General features: G+C 42.2%; 1 protein-coding gene across 2 annotated transcripts in view; it reads right to left on the bottom strand.

The window, feature by feature from the left end:
* Positions 1-24892, bottom strand: part of BMP2 (bone morphogenetic protein 2) — a 51663-nt gene that overhangs the window by 12342 nt on the left and 14429 nt on the right. Inside the window, exon 1 of one of the 2 annotated variants that reach the window (XM_038751513.1) lies at positions 12298-12347. The exons of the other annotated variant lie outside the window; for it this stretch is intronic. The gene's annotated coding sequence lies outside the window, so the exon portion shown is untranslated. Of the gene's footprint in view, positions 1-12297; positions 12348-24892 lie in introns of those variants that run through there. 2 annotated transcript variants of the gene reach the window in all.

Genomic DNA, 24892 nt, shown 5'->3' with positions numbered 1-24892 from the left:
TTTAACTCTGTGGAAGGTGGGGAATAGAGAAGGATATTCAACCATTAAATATATGTACCTTAAAAAAATCTAGTCTGCCTTGTACGTCTTTTTTTTAATCTTTGTGGGGGATGGAATAGGAGAAAAGGGAGGATTAATAGCGATGGACAACAATCTCATCTCATCCAGCCCATCGATTAGAAATCGGTTGCCCAGGATGATAACAGAATAAGGTAGAGAGAGGGGGGAGAGAGACGTGTATCTGGACAACTGTGGTTTTAAATTCAGCCTCCTCTTTCCCGTTCTTCAACTTCCCCGACCCTCCCCTCGTTCCAGGGCGGGGAAAAAAAGATATTTGGCATCATTTCTCTTTTTTTTTGGGGGGGGGGGGTTTCCTTTTTTTTTTTTTTGGTTTCTCCTAAAACAGTAGTCCTAAGGACCTGCTGCTGCGGTGGCTGCAGGAACGGTGGGAGGGAGGGGGTTTTACTGAAACTTCCAGTGTCAGGATCTCCCCAGGGCCTGAGCAGCCAGAGCTGGGATCGCTCAGGCATTTCCTAAAATGTTGAAAGGGATCGCCCCCGACCCACCGAAACTGGACGCGGCCAGGCGCGGAGGAGGGAGGTCCAGGGAGATTAGAGCCCGCGCGCCTACAAGTGGAAAGACAGGGACAAATAGGATCACCTATGGATTGAGCAGCGATCCATAAGGCATGCGAAGGGTGTAGACGAGGACGGAGACACACGAGCGGTACGGGGGAGGGACTAATGATGCTTCGCTTCGTTTACATACATCGGATTAGCTCTCCACCGTGAGGAATTAAGCCTCGCTGCTTGGCGAGGTGTGAAGGTCATTTAAGGTGACGAGGTGATTTCGACCGTTGGGAACTGGAGAACTGGGATCGTCTCCACACGGAAAGACATTAGACCAGAGGATACATCAACGGGCCACACGGTCAGCACTGCAGGTTGAGGGGGAATTTCTCGACGCTCATTTAAACCCAGCTTCCCTCTTCAAACGCTTTTACAAATCTGAGCTCATTGAAAAGGCTGCAGAAGGAGATCGCAGAAAAGAATGGAAAGATCGAGCCCCAAAAGAACACAACTAAAACGCCCTCTCTCTCCAAAAGTCAAACATAAGTCACTGCTTTCGGGAAACCTAATTGTGAGGAGAGCGATTGCTTAAAACCTCCTAGGGAGACAATAGGGAGCTGCTTTCTCTAATCTTATTTTTTTACCTACTCAGATCAATGTGTAGCTTCCAAAGAGGAAAAAGCTGCTCCTTGCAACTGAGGTCTCAGAACAAATTCCCAGACAAATTTTGAAAGCCACTAGGGTTGCCCCTTTCCCTCCCCCCCACCTCCCCCTCCCCCCACCTCCTTTCCTGTATCCCTAACTTTAAACAGCCTATAGGATGGCCCTATAGGTCTATTTTCAGTCTCCATAAGGAAGAGAATCATGGAGACTCATTACATATGATCTCACATGACTTCCTAGTCAATCAGGACAAGGAAGAAATTCCAGTGACTCAGATCATCCCATTGCATTTCAGTGCACCTATTACACGCTGCTTTCTCTTTGAGTAAGCCATCCCCGAAGGAGTAGACGAATCAGAAAGTGAAACATAATACTTCTTATTGGTGACCCTTTTCCCCCCATCTCTTTCAAGCATATCCCAAGGCCTGTAGAGCAGGTCCTTTAACATCGATCCAGTGCTGACAGTGGGCTTGGCGCTGTCCAAAACAACAAGGAAGAGGGTTGGGGTAACCGGAGGGGTGGGGAATGGCGGGGGAAGGGAACTCCAAAGGGCAGAGTTCATTTCGTTATAAAGACAACACACCGTACCTGGTTTGGGGGGCTATGGAAAGGACACCAAAAGGGAACTGCAGCGAACATGGTTTGGCCTACAAGAGAGGTAACCTATAAAATGACCCCAGAAGAGGAAAATCCTCTTCTTCTTTTAGCCTGCTGTCACAAGAAGTCAACAGATTATGTCACGCTTACTCTCGGCTGGCTTTGAGAAGCACAACTCAATTGCATTTCTAGGTCTTGTAAGAGCTCTCGCTTAGAGCGTCTGCAGGTTTTTTTAGAGATGGCTGCCCTCGTGTGGTAGAAATAGGTCAGAATGCATCTGAGGAAGGTTGAAAAGTTAAAAATCATCATCAGAACTACTCTTAAGTCTCTTGCTACCTTCCTCCGCCTCTCTAGGTCGATTCGCAGTCATGACTGGAAGCGCTGCCTCGAATGCCAAAACCTCCTGTGTCCCTCTCCCACGTTTCACCCTCTTTTTGCCAGAGAAGAGAGACTTGGAGACCATCATTCCTTCTAACCTTCCGAAGAAATTCCAAGTCAATAGTATGTAGTATGTATGTATTCCAATCAATAGTATGTATTGAGTAAGTAATAATAATAATGATGGCAATTATTAAACGCTTACTATGTGCAAAGCACTGTTCTAAGCGCTGGGGAGTTTACAAGGTGATCAGGTTGTCCCACGTGGGGCTCACAGGCTTAATCCCCATTTGACAGATGAGGTAACTGAGACCCAGAGAAGTGAAGTGACTTGCCCAAAGTCACACAGCTAAGTGGCGGAGCCGGGATTTGAACCCATGACCTCTGACTCCAAAGCCCGGGCTCTTTCCACTGAGCCACGCTGCTTCTCTGCATAGAACACCGTACTAAGTGCTGGGGAAAGTGACGGTAGAGTTAGTAAGACACGATCGACCCCTGACCTCAAGGGGTTTACGATTAGTAGGAAAGAAAGACATTAAAATAAATTAATGGTCGAGGGAGTGGCAAAGTTTAAGGATCTGTATGTAAGTATTATGGGGGAGAAGGAAGAGTACCTAAGTGCTAAGGGGCTAAAGTTATATCCAAAATCTTTCAATTTGAAGGGAGAGATCTCATTGTTTCTGAGATTTTCAGACATTTTCCCTCTGCCAAGAGATTCTGGAAGGCTGGCATGTTTTATGAAGTGAAGGTGAGCGCACAAGGTTCTCAGGTGCTTGGTGTCTTAGTGCCTTCTTCCTCCACTTGGGGATTCCTATTTCCTATTCTCTAGTCCTTGTCTATTCATATGGCAGATTAGTTAAATGTGAGAGCCTCCTCAGGGGAAGAAATAGCTTCAGCTCTTAGAGTCTCTAGTTCTAGCTTTTCGATTCACCCTAGATTGTTCATGGGTAGATGCAGGAGACCTGACCCAGGGTCAAATGAACTCCTAAAAGAGTGACAGGTTGGCCACTTTTCCTTAAACAATCCGGTCCAGATAGTGTTTAATTTTATTGCTTCCTTCGGTTATTTAGTGTGTGCATGCTGTGTTACTCCAGGGCTTACCAATTATGATAATAATAATAATAATAATAATAATGACACTTGTTAAGTGCTTACTTTGTGCAAAGCACTGTTCTAAGCACTGGGGGTGATACAAGGTGATCAGGTTATCCCACGTGGGGCTCGCAGTCTTAATCCCCATTTTACAGATGAGGTAACTGAGGCTCAGGGAAGTTAAGTGACTTGCCCAAGGTCACACAGCAGACATGTAGGGGAGCTGGGATTAGAACCCATGACCTCTGACCTCCAAGCCTGGGCTCTTTCCACTGAGCACACTGCTTCTCAATATGTAAATCAACAGTAAAATAACAATCACAACGCACTTCACACATTATTGGCATTAAATGATCATCCTATCTTGTAATTGTCATTCTGGTAAAATCGGACCATTCTCGAAAAGTGCCTCAACACCATCTTTTTGTTTAGAGCATTAATTTATCCACAAAGCCATTTTACAGCCTAGTAGCACTAATACAGACAAGATTGCTTCATAAGAGTAAGAATAATGAATAATTAAACATAAATATACATAGCCACAGTAAGCACTGAACAAATACAGTTGATCGATAAAGTATAGAGAAGAAGCGTGGCTCAGTGGAAAGAGCACGGGTTTGGGAGTCAAAGGTCATGGGTTCTAATCCCAGCTCCGCCGTTTATCAGCTCTGTGACTTTGTGTCACAACTTCTCTGTGCCTCAGTTACCTCATCTGTAAAATGGGGATTATGACTGTGTCACATGGGAGACCCTGATTACCTTGTATCCCCAGGGTTTAAAACAGAGCTTGACACATAGTAAGCACTTAATACAGTGCTCTGCACACAGTAAGTGCTCAATTAATACGACTGAATAAATGAATGAATAGTAAGTGCTTAACAAATACCACCATTATGATTATTATTGTTAGCTTGATACATCTAGGCTGGCTCAAACTAGATTAGATAGTAGAAGTGAGTATATTGACTTAAATGCACATTTTTATAAAAGACTATCAATGAAAAGTATTTATTGAGTGCTTTCTGTGTGCAGAGCACCATACTAAGGGCTTAGAAGAGCACCTAAGGCCTGAACCCTGCCCAGGATGAGTTGATGATCTAATGGGAGAGACCACAGTTACTTTTCCCGGGCAAGGGCATGTCTTTTGGGGCACCAATGAGATGTGTGTGAAATTGTGAGAATATAACACTGAATAGCTGATTGACAGTGCCTGTGTCTGCACTTGCCCCCTTACCCCCACCCCAAAACCCCCCAAATCTATGGAACCTTTCTATTGGGTTTGAATCCCGACACTATTGCTTGCTTCTGGTACAACCTTGGGTGAGTCACTTAACCTCTCTTTGCAACAGTTTTTCCATCTGTAAAACCGGGATTCAGTTCCTCAAAAAATATAACTCTAAATTATTAATGATGCTATATATTATATATGTATATACATGTACATGTATCATTTGAATTTTATTCTGTATTTACTTGAACTCTTTTGCTCAAACTAGACTGCAAGCATCTAGAGATCAGGGCAGTGTCTGTTCACTGTTCAGACTCCCACTCTTTAGCACCTAATTATAGTGTGCCCGTCAGCTCCCTGCTTGAAGTCAGGTAACGTTAGTTGACTCAAATAGAAATTAATGGAATGAAGAACTTTTCCCTCAATATTTCACAAATACATTTTTTTCTAATTAAATATGATGATCTCTTGATCAAGTTACAGCCCTCTAGATTGCAAGCTCCTTGTGGACAGGTAACATGTCTATAGATTCTATAATATTGTATAATATGTTCCCATATGAGGATATTGGCAAAAAATAAAGGGAGTAACTGGGTAACAGGATGATTAGGCTTCCGTTAATCTGCCTGGATTCCATATTGTAAACTAGGGCACTGGCCTCCAATACACATCCAGTTCTTCTGTAACTCAAGGATTGCATTGTTGCAAAGCCCTTAGGAAAATTTTGCTAAAAAACTCACCTTTTCAAGGCTGTGCACATGCATAAAAGCCGTTTCTTCAATAACATGGAAAACTGAATCTAAACAGGCTCGTATTGTTGGGAGAATGTTCCCTAACGCCTTAATTTCATTCTAGCCAAAACGTGTATGGAAAACATGCGTTATGGCAGAACTGAGTGTACTCTGCTACCTTGCAAGCAACCCTTGTCTCTGCCTCCTCTTATGATGTCTGAGAGTTCACGATCAAAGCCCTTTTCACTCAGCCAATCGCCATCAGTCTTGCCTTCCTGACGCTTTCCCTTGCTGGCGTCATTCTTGTCTGTGTACTAAGCGTGTGAACTTCTAGGTCCCATACTTAAAAGCTTTCGAATTTGCCTCACAGCTGAGCAGTTTAGGAACTTAGGAACTTATATGATTCAGGTTAGGACATATCATTCACAAGTATTTACTATCAGATATTTATCTCTTTGATATGAAAGGAAAGTTTGGGAGAAGTGTCAACATCTACTGACTCTGTTCCTCTAGAATGTACCTTATGTTTGAAATCTAGAAATATTATGCCTTGAAACAGTAACCCGGTAAGAGCTTGTGAACCTCAGAGTATAGTAAAAGGGAGTGTTTTTTTTTTTAAAAAAAAAAACCTATTCAAGGAACTCATCATTTCCAGGCAAATTCCATGGAAGCCAGAAAAATCCCAAATGATTGCCACCTGCTATTTAATAGGCATTCTGATCTTAACCTCCTTTTAATCCAATGGAAATCATCAACATCAGCAAGTATTCATTATAATTCATATCATTATGGGATCTGTTAAGTGCTTACTACTTGTCAAGCACTCCACTAAGCACTGGGGTAGTTACCAGTGAATCAGGTCAGACACAGTCCCTGTCCCACATGGGGTTCACAGTCAATCAGTGTTATTTTCTGAGTGTTTACCGTACGCAGAGCACTGTACCAAGTGCTTAAGTCTAGGTAGAAGGGAGAACAGATATTGAAATCCCATTTTACAGGTGAGAAAATTGAGGCACAGAGAAGTTAAGTGACTTTCCCAAGGTCACATAGCAGGCAAGCAGTGGAGGCAGCACTAGAACCCAAGTTCTCCATCTCCCAGGCCTGTGCTCTTTCCACTAGGCCATGCTGCTCTTCACTGAGGACTCAGAGAGTGCACCTAACTATGCTTTAAAGAATGGATGTTTTAGAAAATAGTCCTGGATTATTAATTAACAGCGTTTACCTTCTGGACCCCAGGTTGGGTTGAGGAGACAAGACGTTGGTATCTTTTTCTTGAATTGCTTCTCTTTTGTGTCTCCAGAGCAAACAGCCAATATCCTGCGATCCTGTTGTTGATTCCCTGTCCCACCTCAACCCACTCAGTATTATAGCACAGAAGGGGGCTGAACTTGCTGTCAATCAGGTTGACATAATGATGCAGGAGTTGGTACAGTGCAGATTGTACTAAGTACAGACTGTAACTACTCCAGTGCTTAATAATAATGATGGTATTTGTTAAGCGCTTACTGTGTGCAAAGCACTGTTCTGAGCACTGGTAAAACACTGTTCTAAGCGCTGGAGAGGATACAAGGTGATCAAGTTGTTCCACGTGGGGCTCACAGTCTTAATCCCGATTTTACAGATGAGGTAACTGAAGCTCAGAGAACTTAAGTGACTTGCCCAAGGTCACACAGCAGACACGTGGCAGAGTCAGGATTCAAACCCATGACCTCTGACTCCAAAGCCCGTGCTCTTTCCACTGAGCCACGCTACTTCTTAGAACAGCGCTTGGCACATAGTAAGCGCTTAAAAAGTACCACAGTCAATTAATTAATTGTAAGCTCGTTTCTAGATTGTAAGCTCATTGCAGACATGTCTGTTCATTGCTATATTGTTACATTGTACTCTCCCAAGCACTTAATACAGTGCTCTGCACAGTAAGAGCTCAATAAATATGATTCACTGCTTGCACTTAATAAATCCTCAATAAATGCCATCAATTGACTTGACTGATTGATTGAAGCATCTTCACAACCCAACCAACCATGAGAGTCAGTCATCAACATTATCAACATCATCGTCATCAATATCAATGGTCAGACAAGAAGATTGAGGCACAGAGAATTTAAGTGACTTGCTAAATTACTTTTAGTTGGGACCCCCTCATTTTATGGGGCTTTTTTTATGGTATCCGTTAAGCATTTACCAAGCGCCAGGCACTGTACTAAGTGCTGGGGTAGATAGAAGCTCATCAGATTGGGCACCATCCCTGTTCCACATGGGGCATACAAATCTTATCCCCATTTTATAGGTGAAGCAACCGAGGCCCAGAGAAGTTAAAATGATTTGTCCAAGGTCGCACAGCAGAAAAGTGGCAGAACTGGGATTAGAACCCAGGTCCTTCTGACTCTTAGGCACCGTGTTCTATCCACTAGACCATGCTGCTTCCCACCGGCCCAAGCAGAACTACTCTTACCTCCCCAGGGTCAGGAACCAAAGCAGTTATCTCATTTCCCTTTCCAGCTGTCTCCACCTGCCCCCAGTCTGGGATAGGAGTAGTGTTGGGGAGGGGGGCAATGGTGCTGGGGAGGGGGTGATGGCAGTAGCCTGAGGCAGAGCTGTTTACCCAGCTGACTGATTTGCTTGGTCCCGGGGAGAGAGCGAGGTCAGAGAGGAGACCCAAGGAAGGGACCAGTGAGTGACTCCAAGAGATTGGTGAGTAGAGCTTTTGACTCAAGTTACCTTCTCTCCAACCGTGTGGCCGGGACATCTTGTCACCCCTGCCACACCCTCTGCATGGCCTTGTTTTCTGTTAAATTAGTTCAAATAACTATTCGGGATGTTCCTGCTTCAGGATAATAAATAACTCCCTGGAGACTTCAAGGTTCCTAATGTATAACCTAGGAGTAGCTTAGATACTGGGAGAGTCCCTCAATATATTCTCTCTCCAATTAAGCATCCCTTCACCCATTCCTCCTCCTGTACCCCAACCCCTTGAGCAATTTAGCATAGCCTCCTTTTTCATCCCTCCAGTTTCTTGTGGCGTTTTCAAGGAAAACCTTGAACAAGGGCGGATCAGCCTTAGAAAATGAATCGCTAACCAATCCTACCAGAGGATCTTGGTCGAACAAAGACGAACAAGAATATCCTGAACTTCATTCTAAGTTGTCTTTCCGTTTGTGATTTTTGGTGGTGGTGTTCATTGTGTGACATTTCCACTCTCTCAAAATCCTCTTAATCACTAGGCTTGAAGGCATATTAGCTTTTTGTACCATTTGGGGTGTTACTCTTCTTTGCTAAACATCAGTTTAATGATCTGCCCAGGCCATCTTCAAAGGAAGAGAATTAATAACCACCCAAGAGACTTTAGGTTGGCTGTTTTCTGGTGTGTTTTATTCCCCCCTCACCAACCCCGCCACCCCTTCACTAGGGAAGAAGCTAATGGATTGCAGCCTTTGTGGTAGCCAACTCAACTGTTAAAGCTACTCATGAGCTTCACAATACTGTCTCCTAGTTATGAAGTGGTTTGGAGGCTAATATTTTCGTTCAAGGGAAGATAAGTATGAACAATTTCAAATTTAACAATGGCTAATAAGCTTAAAAAGTACCATAGTCAATTAATTAATTGTAAGCTCGTTTCTAGATTGTAAGCTCATTGCGGACATGTCTGTTCATTGCTATATTGTTATATTGTACTCTCCCAAGCACTTAATACAGTGTTCTGCACAGTAAGAGCTCAATAAATATGATTCACTGCTTGCACTTAATAAATCCTCAATAAATGCCATCAACTGACTTGACAATTGTACAAAACCCCAAAAGGGAGAGATAAATTCTATTACTAATGTTGACCGATACAAACGCAAAATTTAAGTTACATTAGACAGAGGGAGTATTTTCAAGGTCATACTCTTAATTTTACCATGACCCTTCATTTTACTGCCGATTTTTAAAATGTAGCAGTCATAGCTCACAGATAATGGCACAAAAGACAGTCGACCTTGCCCTGAGTTTATATGTAATATAACATGTATAAAAAATATACTATTGTTTTCTTCAGGCAAAATATGTGTCCCTGAATACCTTACTGCATTCCCTAGAGAGATGTTCAAAAAGCAACTTCCATCATTTCAATTGCTAATAGAATCATCTTAATTTTTAGTTGCTTTTCACTTCAGTGGTCATTCACTTAGAATTAAATTGCATTTGGGTGATTTGAGCTAAATCGTTTCATCATCTTGCAAATTAGGCAACACTTGCAAAATTACACTTTATTATTTTTTTAAAAAACCCTCACTAAAATACTTTTCCTGTGCTGAATGTTATTCAGAAATGGATGAAAGTATAGCATTCAATCTTGGCAGGAATCAAATGGTCCCCAAGGAGGAAAAATCAAGGCAAATTTCAAGATAATTGGCTTAGTGTTTTTTACGGTTCTAAACATTTCTCGCAATGTGCTTTGAATTCAGGCAATACAACGTTTTCTGTTTGACTTAAAGTGAATCAGTGAAAGACTCTTAGAGAAAGGCCTTGTCAGCTAGAGTTACCATGGCAAACCTGACTCCATTAACAAAGTCAGTGGATTATCAGCTAAAGAAGAAAGATACTTCAGGTAAAAACCCTTTCTTTCCTTATTTTTTCTCTCCTTTTAAGAAAAAACCTGAATGTTGAATGTAAACAGGACCTTAGAAAAACTAAGTAGTCAAGTGCAGGTTTCATTGGTGACCACAGATAATCTTGTAAAGTGCTATCACAGTTTGAAATTTCTCTACATTCTCAATTTTTTCCCAGGATTCATGGATCAGGTAAATTCCATCCACTCCACAGTTGGAGCAAATATGATTCCCTCCATTACAGTCACGTTGCCTGTTCTCACTGATGACAACTAATTGGAAGGCCAACACCCTCTTCATTTTGCAGGAAGAGTATTCTGATTTATTTTGGGTTTTAAGTGCATGACTAGGTGGTGACACTGGTGAGTAGGCATAGGTGTGCCTCTCAGAATTTGGTGTAGTAAAGTAAAGGTGTGCCCAAAAAAGTTGGTATCATGTGATGTGAAGAAAATACATTATTGAGTTTGTGGCCCAGTCTTCATTTGTGAGTACCTTAATTTTCCCTGACTGACTAGACATTTTCAGTTCAGATACTCTTTTAAAGGGTTGTTACAACCCATTCTCTAGACCTTTCAAGCAACTGATGGCATTTATTGAGCACTTACTGTGTGCCAGAGCACTCTATAAAGTGATTTGGTGAATACAGTGCTGGTAGACACGATTTCCCCTTCCCCCAGACCCCTCAAAAGAGTTTATAATCTGGTGGATTAACAGCAGATAAGAGGTGGAGAAGGTAAGAGGTGTGGCTGCTATTGGTATCCCCCCGCCCTCCCAACCTTTAAAGTCCTCCTAAAATCGCAGTTCCTCTAAGAGGCCTTTCCTGACTAATGCCATCATTTCTTCTAATTGCCCTCCCTTTTGAATCATCTATGCACTCAGATCTGTACTCATTCATTCAATCATATTTACTGAGCGCTTACGGAGTGCAGAGCACTGTTCTAAGCGCTTGGGAGAGTACAATACAACAATAGCCTGTAGCCCTTAAGCGCTTGATAGTCACCCTATTACCCTCAGTCCCATCTTGTGGGCAGGGATTGTGTCTACCAACTCTATTGAATTGTATTCTCCCAAGCACTTAAAACAGTGCTCTGCACACTGTTAGTGCTCAATTAATACCACTGACTGACTAATCCAGAAAGGGTATATAAAACTCTTTCCACTGAAAGATGGCAGAGCTTTGGAGAGAAAGAGCAAAGTCATGATATGGTGTCCCTCCCCATTTCAATTTTCTCTCTTTCTTTTCCCCTTCTCCAAAGCCACATAAAATGGTTATAAACCTCAAATCCAGTTTTTCAACACCTGAAAAACCTAGTTCAAACTTATGAGTAGAAAGGTGCATTTCATCCCTATTCTTCTTGCTTCAGTCTTACGACTGAGCCTAACATTGGACACAGCTGGGATCTTCCGTGCCATTCAAACCAATGCCCCAGTTTCTGATCTGGGGCTGTGGAAAGATATGGGATGATGTCACCTGCTTAGTGAATTAAGATTGAGTAGGTCTGACTGGTAAATAGCTAGGAAAAATTACCATTCCATCCGCTTAAAAATAAAACAATGATCCTTCCTTCTACATGGAGAGACACTAGCAGTGCAATTATTCAATCAAAATTCCTGCCTTAAATTGTCACTTGCCCTACAAGAAACTATTTCCAAGGCTGGAATAGGATTGAAAAAACTGGCATGGAGGCTATCAAAAGAGGGGGAGATCATGACAACAATGCCAATATTGCCATCCAGGAGGAAAAAAAAATATGCCTGCTCCGTGATGGAATCTATTTACAGTCCTGCAGCTCCAGAAAATGCTGCCTGATATTTATATTCCATCTCATCTCCCTAGCCAACCCTGAGGGCCCGGGAGGTAGCCTTCTGGCTTGTCCCAAGGGATTAAAGAAGGAGGAAATGCCACATTGCTGAGTCCCTTCCAAGAATTGTGACTACTGAAGCTTAGAACCAGGCAGACTTAACAATTTCCTTTGGTGCCAATTCTAAGAAACACCCCAGAAAACTTGACAGTTCCATAAGGTTTTTCTTTTACGTCTGGACAACCTCAAGGTAACCCGAGCAGGTTCAGATCTACATAAACTCAGTTTGGCTAACTAGATTGTTTGACCCACATCTGGTCTATTCCCGCCCAGAATCCATATTCAGAGTGGTGACTTCCAGTGGAGTTCGCCATTTGGTGTGGCCATCTAACCCAAAATATGCAGTGCTGCAGTGAACTCTGAACACAACTGGAAATTGCCAGTCTAATAGTGGATCCCAGCCTAACACAACAACTTAATTGCATATTTGTGAAGTATTAGCCTCCCACCCTCCTTCCCATGGATTTCTCCTTTTAAATTCTAAGCTATTGGGATAATGATAAAGCCTGGCCACATTTCATTACATAGCATCTATAATAGCCACATACACAAGATAATAAGATCAAAATAATAATACATACTTACTGGTCCTCTACTTTGTTTAAACTACCACTCACTAGTGGAGGAGCAGAAAACTTCAATCCGGGAAGGCCAACAGCGAGGCAGAACTTTTTGCCCGTTATATCTTTTATTTGCTTATGCTTCGTCATTGCAGACGCACTGACGCAGAAAATGCACTACCATAAAGAAACACAAATACCTTAGGACCTGCATATTTCGGCAAAGAAAGTGGAGAGTATGTTGCAATTAACTAAAATCAAGGCAGGCTGACGTCCTTTTTAAAGCAGATTGAGTGGAAAAAGCCTTATTAGAGCTGCAGATTTAGAGCATATGAAAAGATTTTCTGTCCTTTAATTTCTGGATGAAGGGCATTGCATCACCAGGAATTCCTGTCCTCTAACCCATATTGACCAAAACTCCTTAATAAGTACTTGCTGTTTTATTTTCAGGTCAATAACGTCATGTTTTCGGCTCATTATTCGTCTGTTTTGAAAAATCTCTTAAAACTCGAGGGAAATACGTAAAATAATCATTCCAATGTTGTGACTCTTTGGTGTGAACCAGGCACATGTGATTGGTCAGTGCAATTCATTTTAAGTTCCAAATAAATCAGGCAGTTTTCAGGTTTTTATTTGGCCATGTTGCTAAGGAAAAACTTCCTGACTCTGTGGGGCAGGAGACACTGCGTTTCCAGGGCAGGCTGAGCATTTTCCTTCTCCAGAGGTCTTAAACAAACCTGAAATCTATGCCCAGGGTATTGTGGAAGGTGCTAATTTACCTAAAAGCAAAGGTGGGATAGATACTCGCTGGAGCTCTGGTTAGCACTTTTCAATGCTACGATGGCCACCCAATTCTACTTGTTCATTTGAGGAACCTTAGACCATATTTACCACGCATTTTGTACAGTGTTGTGTGCACAGTAAGTGCTCAATAAATATCATTAATTGATTGGTGGGGCTGAACCTGAAACAAGGTAGAAATTTCCACCTGGGTTGTTGCCACAGTGGTTCTAGATTGCTAACGGCTCTATTGACCATCTGGATCCCACAGGGTGAACTATTTTGGCCTAAAATTTCAGCTTCAGCTTTAGTCACCGTGGTTATGTAGCAATGTCTTTCATCTAGCTAAATACTTTCAATAATTTTCATAGTTATGACATCATGGCAGAAGGGAATCACATTATGGACACTTAATGGCTTTGAGATGGGAGCTCATTGCTGAGGAGAAAGGGAAAATATTTAAAGAGAAAATGCAATGGCCGAGGTCATCTTGACAGACTCTGAAAATTTGAAGATTTATTATTATGATATTTTCCAGCATTAAACAATTAGTAAAAGCTAAAGAACTGGGCTAAGTTCTTCAGACTCCACACAGTCCCTGTACTTCAGTAGAATCAAAATCTAAGAGCTAGGGAGAGTAGGGATCTTATCCCTGTTTTACAGTTGAATCGATAATCCAATCAATCAATGGTATATGATTGCTCTCACTGTGTGCAGAGCACTGTATTGAGCATTTGAGAGAATACATCAGAATTGGTAGACACATTTCTTCCCCACCAGGAGCTTACAAGGTAGAGGAGGAGACAGGCATTAAAATAGATTATGGATACATACATAAGTGCTGTGGGGCTGAGTGTGAGGTGACTATCAAGTACAGATCCAAGAGCAAGGAGGATGAAGAAGGGAGAGGGAATAAGGGGAATGAGGGCTTAGTCAGGGAAGGCTTCTTGGAGGAGATGTGATTTTAATAAGGCTCTGAAGAGGGGGAGAATGGTGGTCTGTCATATATGAAGGAGGAAAGAGTTCCAGGTAAGACAGAGGACTTGGGAAAGGAGTCAGCGGGGAGATAGGCAAGATTGAGGTGTAGTGAGTAGGTTGGTATTGGGTTGTAGCAGGAAATCAGGGAGATAAGACAGTAGGCGTTGAACTGATTGAGTATTTTGAGAAAGCCCACGGTAAGAAGTTTCTGTCTGATGCAGAGGTGGCTGGACAACCACTGGAGCTGAACAATTTTTTTTAGAAAAATGCTCCAGAAAGCAGAGTGATGGACATGTCTGCCATCTCTGTTGTATTGTGTTCTCCCAAGTACTTAGTGCAGTGCTCTGCACGTAGTAAGCACTCAATAAATATTCTTGATAATTGATGATGATGATGGTGATGATGATGATGGGAGAGACAGGAGGCAGGGAGGTTAGCGGGGAAACTGATGCAGTAGTCAAAAATTGAAGAAACTGAGGCCTAGATAAGTTTAATGATTTGGCCAGGGTCATCAAGCTGATTAGTGGGAGACGTCATGCCAGAGCCCACTTTTTCTGGTTCCCATTTGTGTGTTCTTTCCACTAAACCACAGTGAACTATTAAAAGTGAAGTTGTAAACTTGCCACTCTATTCAGCTACCAGGATCACCAGCGAAAGAAAAATATGGCGGGCATTTCCATGAGCACTAGCGTTTACAGCCAGACACAGCAGCAGACACATATGGTTCTACTATCAAATAAGGCAACTGCATTTGGTTTAGTTCAGGCCACGTTTAAACAATGCACTTCTTGTCAATAATGCATCAGATTAAATAAGAGTAGTAAAATCCTTTAAAATGAGTGATGAAACTTTCAGGAACTGCCTAAAGAACTGTCAGTTAAGGAAATAGCCTTTTATCTTCATGTCCCAGATGACCTTACTCCAAGGACAAATTAGAATTTAATGAAATGAAGCTGCCATTAGCTAGAGATTTCAACGCCGCACTAGTGAAATGACACAAGGCAAAAAAATGGGCCATTTGTAATTTCCAAATACAGTCTCAATGGCGAGGAAGGAAATTTAATGAGGAAGTTAAGTTGATCTGGTGATATTTCAAGCCTTTTGGGGGTCATAATGGATACTAATCATTTTGGGTTGGTTTAGGGTTCAGTCCTGTCTGTGGGCAGGGAAATAGAGCAGGGGATCTCTTAGGTCCCTGACAAACCTGCCATTCTGTGGTTCTGCAAGCTATTTGTTTTCTTTTACTATTTACGCTTAAAATTTTCCACACTTCTGCTACTGAAAACCCCATGTTACTCCGTCCGTTTTCCCTCCTCGTCCTGCCTCTGCTTACACTTGAGGGGCATTTGGTTTGCCCCGGACTCTCATACATGTTCAAAAATCCATGTTCTTCCCCAGCACTGATGGGGCAAAATGTAAATAGTTTATGCTTGGGCTCAACTACTGACAAAACCAAACATTACTGGGTACAAATGGTCAGTGTACATTAAATATCATTCCCTCTAACCCAATACTTTTCACTTTTTAAAGTGGTATTTGTCATGTGCTAGGCACTGTACTAAGCGCTGGGGTAGATACAAGCTAATCAGTTTGGACACAGTCCATAGCCACATGGGCCTCACAGTCTTAATCCCTATTTTACAATTGAGGTAACTGAGGTACAGGGAAGTGAAGCGACTTGTCCAACGTCACACAGCAGACAAGTGGAGGAGCCTAGATGAGATCCCAGGTCCTCTGATGCCCAGGCCTGTGTTCTACCCATTAGGTTTCACTGCTTCTCTATTATTGGGTCAAACCTGACACATAGCTGTAAAGTGGCTGCTAAGGAGACTCTTTCAAATGATATAGCGGCTCCAAAATACCATCTCTTTGGAATCTGAGGTGTAAATTATTCCACCAAAGTTCCCCTTTCTGTTCTAACACCAAATTAGCCCTGGAAATGTGCTAGTGGTGTGAGGATATGTAAATAATCTTTGAGGCCAATAACCCATATTAAGGTACTACTGATCTCTTTAATGAACTCTGTTAGTGACAAAGACATTTTTAATGCTTCTATTTTTACACAAACAATAGGGTTATAGAAGGAAAGGATAAATAACTCATTAGAATCAGGCAGGTTTATAGAGGGTTAGGTTAGAGGTCAGGCAATTTGCTGTCAGTCAAGACCAGTCGGCAAACAGTGGCATGTGCTGTATGTATGGAAACAGGTTTTTAAAAGTCTCTCCCCAAGCTATAAAAATGTTCCTTTTTGTAGCAGATGGAAACACTGGGCTATGAAACTAAGAGTAGCGTAATATCTTATAGCCTCTACAAAGGGACGTGAGACTAGGTGTTCTTCAATGAAAACCCTGTTCAAAAGAGACAATTAAAGGCACCAGAAAAAAAGGAATAAACGTGAATATTAAATCTACATAGCCATGTTTGCTGAGTCTCTAAATTATATAGGTGCTGGAGGACTTTGAAAGAAATAGAGGTTAAATTAGGTTAAACTAGCAAAGACAGCCTTATTTTGGGCTGTAGGAAAAATATGCAAAGAACATGGCCCCTTTTCCCCGGAACCAAAAATATATCTAGTGGATGCCTCTCTGTCCTTGTAAAGCTTTAAGAGGTAAAGAGTGTTTCTTCAGCCTCAGCCCTGGATATATCAAAATCTCAAGCAAAAATTGAAAGTCAAGGTGATATACTGCAAAACCCACCCAGGCCCTCAGCAGAATATCAATCTTACCCCAGATTTTTGTACAAATGTGAGATTCTAGGCTCAAAAACTCAGCTGGATGGGACTGAGGTAATTCTGTCAGTCAATCAATCGCATTTATTGAGTGCTTACTGTGTTCTGAGCACTGTACTTGTCACTCTGGAGAGTATAATATCATAGAGCTGGTAGCACGATCCCTGTCCACAGTAAGCTTAGTCTCACCACAGCATTATCAGAGGAAACAGGTAAATGGCCTCCCAAAATGACCTTGGGAAATTCTGTCCTAAAACAAAAGAGCAGCTTCAGAAAAGCACCATTCCACACACCTTATCACTCTGAGAAGCAAATTCAAGGCTTATTATTTAAAACAACTTCTTACAGTATTACTCAAAGTAAAATAAATTTGTATTCCCAAAGAGAAAGGAATGGGAAATGGATGCTTCCCTGATGTTTTCAAACATGGAAACAAAACACCGTATTGTACTTTCTCAAGCACTTAGTACGTGCTCAGTAATTACGGCATTTGTTAAGCGCTTACTATGTGCCAGACACTACTAAGTGCTGGGGTAGATACGAGCACATCGGGTTGGACACAGTCCCTGTCCCATGTGGGGCTCACAGTCTCAATCCCCATTTTTCAGATAAGGTAACTGAGGCTCAGAGAAGTGAAGTGACTTGTCCAAGGTCACACAGCAGACAAGTGCGGAACCGGAGTTAGAACCCATGACCTTCCGACTAGGCCCATGCTCTATCCACTACACTCTGCTTGATCATCCAGAGTGTAAAAGAGTACTCTCCCTGAAATTTATTTCTAGTTCAATCAGTCCTTCTGCATGACCATTTTAGTTCAGAACATTGACCCCAGCCTCATTTTATGGTGTCATAAAAGTAACAGTATTAGTAACAGTATTAGTAATAGTAATTAGTAACAGTAACAGTAACAGTTGGTAGAAACAGTAATAATGGCAGCAGCATTTATTAGGATTACGTGAACTTTCAGAACTGGTAGGCCTGACCATCCATTTCATTTCTATTTGTGGAGCACATACTTGTGCAGTGGAACTTGTGCTCAGATCGATTAACCTGGGAAAGAAGCGTGGCCTAGTGGAAAGAGCACAGGCCTGGGACTCAGAGGACCAGTGCTCCATACTTGCCTACTGTGCTGACCTTGGTCAAGTCACTTAACTTCTTTGGGCCTTTGTTTTCTCAACTGTAAAATGGGGATTCAGTACCTGTTCTCCCTCCTACTTAGACTGTGATCCCCATGTGGGACACTTCATTCCCATGTGGGATCCCCTTCCTTCCTCTCCCCCTCCCCTTCCTTCCTCTCCCCCTCGTCCCCCTCTCCATCCCCCCCATCTTACCTCCTTCCCTTCCCCACAGCACCTGTATATATGTATATATGTTTGTACATATTTATTACCCTATTTATTTATTTATTTTACCTGTACATATCCTATTTATTTTATTTTGTTAGTATGTTTGGTTTTGTTCTCTGTCTCCCCCTTTTAGACTGTGAGCCCACTGTTGGGTAGGGACTGTCTCTATAAGTTGCCAATTTGTACTTCCCAAGTGCTTAGTACAGTGCTCTGTACATAGTAAGCGCTCAATAAATACGATTGATGATCCATTCTCAGGATTGCACCTGGAGAATTTCCAGTACTCTACCTTTCTTGGCTAGGGGAGGGAGAGTCAAGCAGAGGCATACCCATTCCATTCCTAGCTTGGCCAGTGGCTAGTAAGTGGAAGACAATCTACTACAAGTCAAAACTCACCTATGCTGGGAGGAAGCGGCACGGGAGAGAGTCGAGTGTGGAGACTCAAGTTTTCTGTGTGTTAGGAGGCAATGGTAAACCACTTCTGTATTTTTACCAAGAAAACTCTAAGGATATACTACTAGAACAATTGTAGATGGAGGGTTAGAGAAGCAGCGTGGCTCAGTGGAAAGGGCACGGGCTTTAGAGTCAGAGGTCATGGGTTCAAATCCCTGCTCCGCCACTTGTCAGCTGTGTGACTTTGGGCAAGTCACTTCACTTCTCTGGGCCTCAGTTCCCTTATTTGTAAAATGGGGATGAAGACTGTGAGCACCCTGTGGGACAACCTGATCACCCTGTAACCTCCCAAGTGCTTAGAACAGTGCTTTGCACATAGTAAGTGCTTAATGCCATTATTATTATTATTATTAGGTGGGGCATTCTGGGAGAGATGAATCCATGGAGTCGCTATGGGTCAGAGGCAACTTGACAGCACAAAACAAGGCAGGACCACTGAGTAGCAAGCTACAATCATGGCGGTGGTTACAATTTTGGGGGCAAGGTCTGCTGATGTGGATATTTCAAGTGAAATGAGAAAGTGTTAATAGTGTAGCACCAACTCAATAGCAGAGGTTGAATAGAAGATGAATGGCTTTATTCCTAGTAATGCACTTCGGAATGTTTCAGCTGACATACTTAAGGGAGGTACTTTAGAGAGGAAAATGTTGATTGACACGCAAATCACGGAGTAAATCATCTAAGTCTGGCTGAGGAATTTTCTTGCAACAGAATTTATGCTGCACATTCAAGCAGGAAACAGGAGTTCAAGATGATGAGAATATTTTATAGAAAATGCAACAGCCTTTGAAACTAGTACTAAGAACCAATTTGATTTTTGATATGCACAGTAGGTTTATCAGGTCTATGATTGACAACTAGTAAAGAGTGGCTTAGTGGATAGAGCATAGGCCTGGTAGTTGGAAGGACCTGGGTTCTAATCCTGGCTCTGCCACATCTGCTCTGTGACCTTGGGAAAGTCACTTAACTTCTCTGTGCCTCATTTACCTCATCTGTAAAATGAGGATAAGAGTGTGAGCCCCATGTGGGACAGGGATTGTGTCCGACCTGATTAACTTGTATCTAACCCAGCACTTGGAATAGTGTTTGGCACATAGTAAGCGCTCAACAACATTCTTCTTCTTCTTCCTTTCAATACTTTGAAAAATTTTGATATATTATTATATATGATGTGAAATCAGGTATATATATATTTCATAATTCTATAAGCTTTGTAGGTTTGAATCATAGGACAGATCAAACTATTTTATAGCCTCGTAAGTATATGCTAATAATAAACATTTCTTAAGAAAAGAGATGAATAACAAAAAGAATAATAATGATATTTAAGTGCTATGTGCCAAGCACTGCACAAAGCACCGGGGTAGAGATAAAATAATCTGGTTGGACACAGTCCATTTCCAGATGGGTCTCACAGTCTAAGAGGTGTGTATGTGGGCGGTGAGAACAGGTATTTAATCCCCATTTTTCAGATGAGGAAATTGAGGTACAGGAAAGTTAAGTGACTTACTCGAGGTCACACAGCAGACAAGTGGCAGAACCAAGAACCTAGGCCTCTTCATTCCCAGTCTGGTACTCTTTCCTGCAGGAGGTAAATTGTCCTACAAACTAAAGACTTGAGAATGGAAATTCACTTTTACTCTTGTTGATTCAAAGAATTTAAAGGATCACTGGAATCTGTCTCACTAGTGGAGGATCATTAGCTACATCAAAATCTAATTAATAAACAGTGGGAGGAATGGGAATCTGTGGTTACATGTACTGATTTTGGGACTATTTCACTGATTCTTTATTTTCCAATATAAGGTGATGGCTAAATGGGTAAATGGCTATCAAGTTATTCTCTGTTGTTATTCTTGACTACAAATGAACTGACTCTATTCTCTGCTACAAATCAAAGCCACAATAAAGATAAAGGTAAGAAGTCTGGTTTCCTTTAAGCAATTTCAATAGAAATCAGGAAGACTTGGTCACTACTTGCCCCCAGGTATTTTTCCAATATCTTTGTGTTCCCTCCACATTCTTTCTCCATTCCAGATCATGCCTGCTTTTTCAAAAGGAACCCTATGTGTTGTACTTTCTCAAATGCTTAGTACAATGCAGTCAACTCAATAAATAGAAACAGTAAGGCTCTCAATAAATGCAACTACTATGTGGTATCAGTACACTTGTATTCACGTGGAGATCTGTGAAAACTCTCAGATCTTTGGCCTAAAATATCAAAGAAATAAAATTCTCACAAAGAAATGATCAACATAGACACCCTGTGCCTTCCAGCTAATCAAGTCATTATCCATCAATTGATGGTATTTATCGAGCACTTACTGTGTGCACTATACTAACTGCTTTGGAGAGTACATTGGAAAAAAAAAGTGGGAATGGACTGATTTACCACTGACCTTTCACACTTGTTTACCAAGCTGTGGTTATTCAAAAAAACATTTTTTTGGGGGGTGGACTTAAAGCACTTCAACAGACAGGATTAAATAGGCAGCATTTGACATGTCAAGCATCTTTAAGGGAGTTGAGAAGAAATCATTGGTATGAGGGCATTAATTTCAAGGAGTTGAAGTGTTAAAGCTGTTGAGGGGAAAAGGTGGACCATTTCCTCCAAAAGCAATATGGTGAAAGTATCCTCAAAAGTATTTGTCAGGTCTTGGCACTGCTCATAGCTAATGTCCAAGGGGTGAGCAGGCTTTTAGGATATGCAGGGTTGAGAGGGGTTGGGAGGGTCAGCAGGGTTTCAACTCTCTGGGTAATGCCTGATGAACTGGATGCTTCCAGTAAAACGAGAAACTGTCAATAGTGTAGGGGACTGGGAAGTAGTCAAGACATGCCTGCAAGTCAGCAGGGTGACTTCAGGATCTCTGCCTTGTGATTGTCCGATTGAACTGAGGAACAGCTGGTGAGAGGAGAGGCAGAAAGATTCTGCCCCCGGGGGAACAGAATAATCCCAGGGAAGAGTAGGAAGGGAAGAGTTAGGTAGGCTCATGTGTGATTAATCTTACTGTGGTTTGTTTGTGGTATCTCTGTTGGTAACGAAAATGTTGAGCTCAACTTTATATACCTCTCATTGAACCTCAGCTTGTGGGCACTGCTTCGGCCTAATTGGAATGAAATGGCCTTTCCTACTATGTGTGGCTAGAGGTTGACCAAAATGACCAAGTGTCTACCAATTCTATTGCACTGTACTCTCCCAAGTGATTTTTTAATAGTATTTCTTAAGTACTTACTATGTGCCAGACACTGTACTAAGCCCAGGGTTAGATAAAACAGAATCAGGTTGGACACACTCCCTGTCAAACATATGGCTCACAGTCTTAATCCCCATTTTACTCTATAGGTAACTGAGGCACGGAGAAGTGCGTGAGTAGCCCAGGGTCACACAGCAGGCAAGTGGTGGAGCAGGGATTAGAACCCAGGTCCTCTGACTCCCTAGCCTGTGTTGTTTCCACACAATGCTCTCTGTATACATTAAGTGCCCAATAAATATGACTGATTGATTGATTGACTGATTGATCAGACACTCTGCAAGAGGCAGAAATCACAAAAAACTTCACTGGCTGGTGAGAAGGTGGTGGTGAGGTGAGGACTTTTGTGTGGAGTGGGCCTGCAGGGATAGTAACAATAAAGAAGAGAAGCAACCAAAATAGCAGCTAGGTTGTCCGACTTCCTGCTGTGGCTGCCAGTCGTGGGGCTTATTGAGAATGGTGGGGGCTGGGAGTTAGTAGAAATGGTAGACATGGTGGCAGCCACTGAATCAACTGCCTCTGACTTCTTACGTGCTTCTGCTGTTCCAATCCAGGCTGAGGTTGCCTTGTTTCTGTGAGGGACTGATTTTGTCAGTAGGTGCATATGTGAATGTGTTTCTGTCTGCCCTGCCTGTGTGTGTATGTCCCTCTCGCTGTTTCTCTTTGTTTCTTGTTCTCTTTTTGTCTCTTCATTTGCTTTTAAAAGTCTCTCTCTTGTAATCACTTCATCTTTGCTCCTCTGTGACTCTCTGGATCTGTCTTTGTCTCTATGTAGCTTTGTGTCCCTCTGTCCCTGCTTTCTATTTCTCCTCACTCTGAATTACCGAGCCATTTCCCCCCTTGGAAATCCAGTCTTTGAGTTCCAGAAAATCTGATCATTTTAACCATACCCCCCATACAGTGAAATGTAAAACAAGACGATTCTTTTGGCAGACTGGGTTCGATCAAGCAGTTGAGTTCAAATTCAGGTTACCAAGTCCCAGAATCCAATGGGATTCTTAATGGTATGAGATTAGCAGAGACCCCAGGGCCCAGAGATTAGACCAGACATAAAAGAAATCAGGCTGTAGGTAAGATTTTTTTTTTTCCATTTAAATATAATCTCCTTGATGTTTATTGTCACAGGGAAGTAAGAATAGGATGGGTTGAGGAAAATTAAACATGTGCTGAATGAGAAGGTGTGTGTGTGGAAATGAAAAAAAGGAAATGTAGATTTTGATTCCTTTTTTTTCTGTCAGTCCATGAGTTAGCCTCCTCAATCAATTTAACTTGATCTCAAACCCAGTAGGAGTCAATGTTTGCTTTTGTCTCGGGGTTCAAAGTACAGAGTACAGTAGTTGGCTTTTAAGCAATGTTCTAGCTTAATTCTTCTGCTCAGATGAAATGAGGAATACATTAGGTCTGTGAGGAAAATCATGATTGATGAACTGGCTTATATGACTACAGTTCCTTAAGCAACAAAAATATTTTTTAAGTTCATTTATTATTGAGATCAAGCAATGAGCCTGAATCTAAACGACCCAAAATGGTTCAAATTAGAGTCAAGTAATTGCCATTCTGAATGAACATAAACTTTTTTTGGATGAAAAAACACCAATAAAAGCTGAAGTAAAACTCACATCTGAGATTTCTTCTTCAAAGCTCTTAAAAAAGAGTCACAGAAAAAAACAAGGGGATGTATGAACCAGGAGGAGTGGTTTTCCCAAGCTGATTTTTTTACTGGGTGACCCAGGCCCTGTTGGAATGTTACCCATGTGATCTGCTCAGACTGTGTCAGCAACACAGCAACAGCACAAGAGCAAGGAACTTCTGTAGCATCATTAAAATAATTGGCCAAAAAAAGAAGTTAAGCTCTACAAGCAAATCACAAGCTCTTTGGAGAGGTTAATAAGCTTGTTGAAATCTTACCACTGTGGTTATCCCCTTTTCCCTCCCCCTTATGTTTTAAAGGTAGACAGGGCAGCTATCAGGAAAGTAGGAACCAGCACGGAATTCATAGAATAAGCCTTTGTTTTGAGAAACCTAGCAGAACACCTCACTGAACTTAAATTTTCAGGTGGTTGGATAAAAACAGGAACTTTCAATCCATGGGCGGGACCCTCTGCCTGCATCTCTCCCACCGCCTCCAAGGCACATGGCCCCATGCAACACATCAACCAAACAAGCTCCTCTCGCTGCTGCTGCCATACAAGAAAGAAGTCACAGCCTCAGGAGACTGGGGGAGAAAAGAAAATCTGCTAATAAACATTCCCAAACCTGAGGCAGTCAGAAACATCTCCAGCTCCTGGACTAGCAGTAAGAGCAGGAGCGGCAGGAACAGGAGCAGTCATTCTCCCAGAAAGTGTTGGAGCATGTAGTAAATTAGACCACTTTCGGATTCTCGCCAGCTGGATCGTGACGGCAGCTGGATTAATGTCAGAAAAAGAAACGAGAACTGCACAGGATGGGCCTCCTGTAAACTCACTGCCATTCTACCCTGGAATCTCCTTGCAGCCAAGAGTATGCTTCCTCTAATTCTGAGGCCTCTCTGGCCTGTCTTTGCTGTTCTCAGACTGAAACCCTCAGTTGGAAATCAGCACTGAGGCGTGCGTCACCTCATCGGAGCTGGTTCTACCGCCTCAGTGGGAGAGTGTACCTGTCCCCAGTGCCAGAGGTACTTACGCGACAGAAGTGGAAGTTGGGGGGGTGACAGGATGGGCAGGGTTTCCTTTTACAATAGGGAGAAAGTGGGCGATGGGGCATGTGTGGGAAGGGAATGTGTCTATCAACTCTGTACCCTCCCAAGCTCTTAGTACAATGTTCTGCACACAGTAAGTGCTCAATAAATACCCCTGATTGGGAGGCCAGACTGAGAGTCAGAGTGAGGATCTGGGGCCTGCACCAGAACCAGGATACTGGTATGCAGGCGAGACCTGTAGAATTAACTCTGCTCCTGATTAACTCTGGGAATTGATTAACTCCAGGAATTGATAACTGAAACACAAGTCACTGTTTTCATCCAGACTTCATGCTTTGCAGCCCCACGAAGAGCCATCGCTGCCAACTAAGTTGGCTATAGTTGAATTTCTATAAGAAACATCTTCT

The sequence above is a fragment of the Tachyglossus aculeatus genome, chromosome 9 (assembly GCF_015852505.1).
Source record: "Tachyglossus aculeatus isolate mTacAcu1 chromosome 9, mTacAcu1.pri, whole genome shotgun sequence".
Taxonomy (NCBI): Eukaryota; Metazoa; Chordata; class Mammalia; order Monotremata; family Tachyglossidae; genus Tachyglossus; species Tachyglossus aculeatus.
Note: the sequence above shows the minus strand (reverse complement) of the source record. Positions and strands in the feature narration are given on the sequence as shown.